The 5,011-nt window shown below is 37.9% G+C and overlaps 1 long non-coding RNA gene across 1 annotated transcript; it reads left to right on the top strand.

Annotated features, from left to right (window-relative positions):
- The first annotated feature begins 1,132 nt into the window (after positions 1–1,132).
- LOC309622010 lies at positions 1,133–4,769 on the top strand. Its single transcript, XR_014240420.1, has 2 exons — positions 1,133–3,601; positions 4,053–4,769. It is a non-coding gene; the product is annotated as an uncharacterized lncRNA (long non-coding RNA).
- The last annotated feature ends 242 nt before the right edge of the window (positions 4,770–5,011 follow it).

Consider the following 5,011-nt stretch of genomic DNA (forward strand, 5'->3'; position numbering starts at 1 on the left):
CAACCTGCTCCACCGCCTCCAGCTCAGACCTTTGTTCCTCAGGGAATGGAATCTCCTCCCTTCAAAGGGCCACGCCAAATAGTGCAGGACTGGACCTCTGTGCCTCCACCCAATTCTTATTAACCTCGGATATGGGACCCCAAGCCCTTCCTACGGGAACTTTTGGGCCTTTACCCCAGGGAACAGTTGGTATAATCCTTGGAAGAAGTAGTATGTCTATGAAAGGCTTAACTATTATTCCTGGGGTGATTGATGCTGATTATGAAGGGGAATTAAAGGTTATGGTTCAAACATCAAAAGGATCTTTTCTTATCACACCCGGTATGCGAATAGCTCAGCTTCTATTAATTCCATTCATACCAGAAGGAAAAATTTTACAACATAACAAAAGAGGAACTGGGGCTTTCGGTTCCTCTGATGCAGTTTACTGGATTCAACAAATTGGTAGGGAAAGACCACAATTGGTATTAAAAATAAATGGAAGGCCTTTTTCTGGGTTATTAGATACTGGTGCTGATGTTTCTGTTATTTCGTTTATACATTGGCCAAAAAATTGGCCCGTGCACCAAACCATTACACAGTTGCAAGGTATTGGCCAATCTAATTCTCCACAACAAAGTTCGCAATACCTACATTGGCAGGATGCTGAAGGTAATCAAGGAATATTCAAACCCTACGTATTGCCCGGACTGCCAGTTAACCTTTGGGGAAGAGATATATTACAACAAATGGGAATCCTATTGCTTAGTCCCAACCCTACTGTAACTAATATATTGTTAAATCAAGGTTATGATCCTAGGAATGGTTTGGGAAAAAATCAACAGGGAAATAAATTACCCTTACAGACTGATAATAAACGGGATAAAACAGGCTTGGGTTTTTTCTAGGGGCCTTGGATTCTCCTCCACCACATGCTGACCCTATAACTTGGATTTCTGATAATCCTGTCTGGGTGGACCAATGGCCCCTTTCTAAGGAGAAATTAATGGCGGCTCATAATATAATTAATGAACAGCTTGCTTTGGGCAGACTAGAAAAGTCTAATAGCCCTTGGAATACTCCTATATTTGTTATAAAGAAAAAATCGGGAAAATATCGTTTATTGCAAGATTTACGTGCTGTTAACCAAACTATGGTAATTATGGGAGCTCTGCAACCAGGTTTGCCTTCTCCTGCAGCCATACCTAAAAATTATATGATTATTATTATTGATCTTAAGGATTGCTTTTTTACTATTCCTCTATTTCCGGCTGATAAGTTGCGATTTGCTTTTAGCTTACCCTCTTTAAATTTTATAGAACCTATGCAACGTTATCAATGGAAAATGCTGCCTCAGGGTATGGCTAATAGTCCTACTTTATGTCAACAGTTTGTAGCTCAAGTTATTGCCCCTGTTCGTAAACAGTTTCCTCAGATATATTTTATTCATTATATGGATGACTTATTACTTGCTTATTCTGATAAACATATTTTACTTAAGGCTTATAATTCCCTTCAAAGTCATTTGTCACGATCAGGACTAGTCATTGCTGCTGACAAAGTACAGATGAACCCACCTTTCTCATATCTTGGTAAGTATATCACAAATTATAATATTACACCTCAGAAGATAGAGATACGGACTGACGTTCTTAAAACTTTAAATGATTTTCAAAAGTTATTAGGAGATATTAATTGGCTGCGACCTTCTTTAAAATTAACTACGGGTCAGTTACAGCCTCTTTTTAATATCCTAAAGGGAAGTCCTGATCCTTCTTCCCCTCGTATTTTAACTTCTGAAGCTCAACAAGCACTCAAGCTTGTAAACAAAGCAATACAATCTGCTCAGCTAACTAGAATTGAGCCTTCTTTACCTATACTATTAATAATCTGTGCTACGTCACATACCCCTACCGCCTTATTATGGCAAGAAACAGGAATTCTTGAATGGATTCATATGAAAAATACGCCTAATAAAGTCGTTACACCTTATTATGAGTTAATAGCAACACTTGTTCAATTGGGTCGTAGAAGAAATATTCAGTTGGTAGGATATGAACCAAATTCTATTATTATACCTTATACTACTTATCAATATTCTTGGCTATTATTTGTCTCTGATTTTTGGGCTCTTGCTTTTGCTGGATATTCAGGAATTATTGATAATCATTATCCTTCTAATAAGCTCCTTCATTTTGCTACTCAACATCTATTTATTTTTCCAAAAACTATCTGTTCAACTCCTATTCTCAATGCCCCAAATGTTTTTACTGATGGTTCTGCCAATGGCATCGCTGTGGTTATTTCTGATGACTTACTTCATAAAGAACAAACAGATCATACCTCTGCCCAACGAGTTGAATTACATGCGATTTCCTTGGCTTTTCAAATCTTTTCACATTGTTCTTTTAATCTCTATACAGATAGCCATTATTTGGTTACTATTTTGCGTAACATAGAAACTGCTATAATTGGCAATACTGTTGATTCTCAATTGTTTCAGACTTTCTTTCAACTACAAAAGATTATTCGTCAGCATGAGTTTCCTGTAGCCATATTACATATTCGAGCCCATTCAGGTCTCCCTGGCCCATTGTCTTTGGGAAATCAATTGGCTGACGAAAATACAAAGATTATAGGCTTAAGTTTATCTCAACCTCAGGATCTTGCTACTCAATCACATAATTTACATCATCAATCTGCTGCTATGCTTCAAAAACAATTCTCTATTTCTAGAGAAACAGCCCGATACATTGTTAAGTCCTGCTCTAAATGTTTACCCCACCTTCCTGTTCCACAATTTGGAGTCAATCCTCGGGGTTTACTCCCTCATCATCTTTGGCAAATGGATGTTACTCATATTCCCTCTTTTGGTAAATTACAATTTGTTCATGTAACTGTTGATACTTACTCTAATTTTATATGTGCTACGCCTTTGGCTGGGGAATCTACTAAATATGTAATTACTCATTTATTTCATTGTTTTGCATCTATGGGAATTCCTAAAGCTTTAAAAACAGATAATGCTCCAGGATATACGAGTAAAGCTTTTGCCAATTTTTGTGCAACTTTCCATATTTCACATAAAACAGGCATTCCCTACAATCCTCAGGGTCAAGGTATTGTAGAACGTGCCAACCGACAATTAAAAATTACATTACAAAAAATAAAAAAGGGGGAATATGATAGATCTCCTCAGATTATGCTTAATCATGCTTTATTTATTTTAAATTTTTTAACTTTAGATGCATTTAGTCACACGCCTTATGAACGATTGTTTACAGGTCTTTCTGGAACCCCTCCTGAAAAAGCGCTTGTTAAATGGAAAGATCCCATGACTAACCTTTGGCATGGACCAGACCCTGTTTTAGTATGGGGCCGAGGCCATGTTTGTGTTTTCCCTAGGGAGGCAGACTCTCCGCGGTGGCTCCCGGAGCGCTTGGTTCGACATTATCATGCCATCACCAATAAACACCCTGACTCGAAGAATGCGTCGCCTGAGGCTCTCGCAATCGACCACAGCACACCCCAACCGGTTCCCCCGGCGGACGAGAAGAATGCGGCGATGGAGTAGGAGACAACTTGTCAGGGAGGCGAGGGGAGATCGAAATCAAATTACTTGGTATCAATTGCAATGTTTAGTATTTCAAGCACGTAGGATTATGGAGGAGAGTGCTCATCCTCGCTCTCCTCTTACCTTTTTTTTAGCCATGATAGCTGTATTGGCAGCCCCACCTATAGAGGCTAAATCTTATTGGGCTTATGTACCCGATCCTCCTTTATTACAACCTGTTACATGGTCTGAAGCTGACCTTCCAATTTTCTATAATGATTCTACTTTTGGAAGAGTGCTAGGAAATTTGCCTATTACTAATACTTCTGTTAATTACTCTAATTGGCTTAATACTCCCCCTGTTTGTTTAAGTCCTATGAGTACCAATTCTGGTTGTGTTAAGGCTGTTGCTTTAGAACATGCTATTTCTTACCAAACCACTGTAAATTCTCAATTTTTTACTCATTTACGTAAAAATTATAAAGCTGTGGGATCTAATATTTGTCTTCCTTGCAAACAGACTGTTCCTAGACGAGAAGATTTATCCACCTTTGTATTTTGGTATAAGGATAACGTTCCCATTCACATGAATGCTAGAGTAACTAAGCTTGCTTCTAATACTTCGTTGGATCATTCTCTATGCATATATCGCTTGAGAATTGAAGATACTGGACATTATTTGTGTATTGAAACTACCATAGGTAATCAAGGGACGTTATTAGCTGGACATCAAATTACGGTCGTAAAGACTGTCACAGGACTACAATTTCCTGCTTTTATGGCTTCTGAATTCCCGCAGTTTGATTTTCCTGTTTGTAATGATACATGGACTAAAGCCTCTGTCTGGTGTACTTTAGATTATGATAATGGCACCATACTAGTTTCTTCTGTCCCCGTTAATAATAACAGCCTTGTTTTTTACAAGCAATGGGAATTCTGGAAACTTGCCTTATCCTTTTCTTATAGACCGGTGATTACTTGCGTCGCTCCTCCTTATGCTTTATTGATTGGAGATTTAATTGTAGAAAACACTATGAATCCTATAGGTTATAATATTACTTGTGTTAATTGTATCTTTAGTAGTTGTGTTTTGCCCGTTAAAGGATCTGCATCTGTTATGATTATGAAGCAACCTTCTTATATAATGTTACCTGTTAATTTGTCTGAACCATGGTATCATAACACTGGCATGCAAGCCTGGCTGGAATTGACTGAAGCATTAAAACGACCAAAGAGATTTATAGGTGTTCTAATATGTGCAATCCTAGCCTTAGCAGCTTTAACTGCTACTGCGGCCACTGCTGGGATTGCTCTTTCACAAACTATTCACCAGGCTCATTATGTTAATCAGTTATCTAAAAATACTAGTGTAGCATTAGCCCTACAAAGTCATATTGATACCCAACTAAAAACGGAAGTAGATGAATTAAAAAATGTTCTAATAGGAATAGGGGATCAAGTTATGGCTTTAAAATTAAA

Source organism: Balaenoptera borealis (assembly GCF_965194805.1).
Source record: "Balaenoptera borealis genome assembly, contig: HAP1_SCAFFOLD_1380, whole genome shotgun sequence".
Taxonomy (NCBI): domain Eukaryota; kingdom Metazoa; phylum Chordata; class Mammalia; order Artiodactyla; family Balaenopteridae; genus Balaenoptera; species Balaenoptera borealis.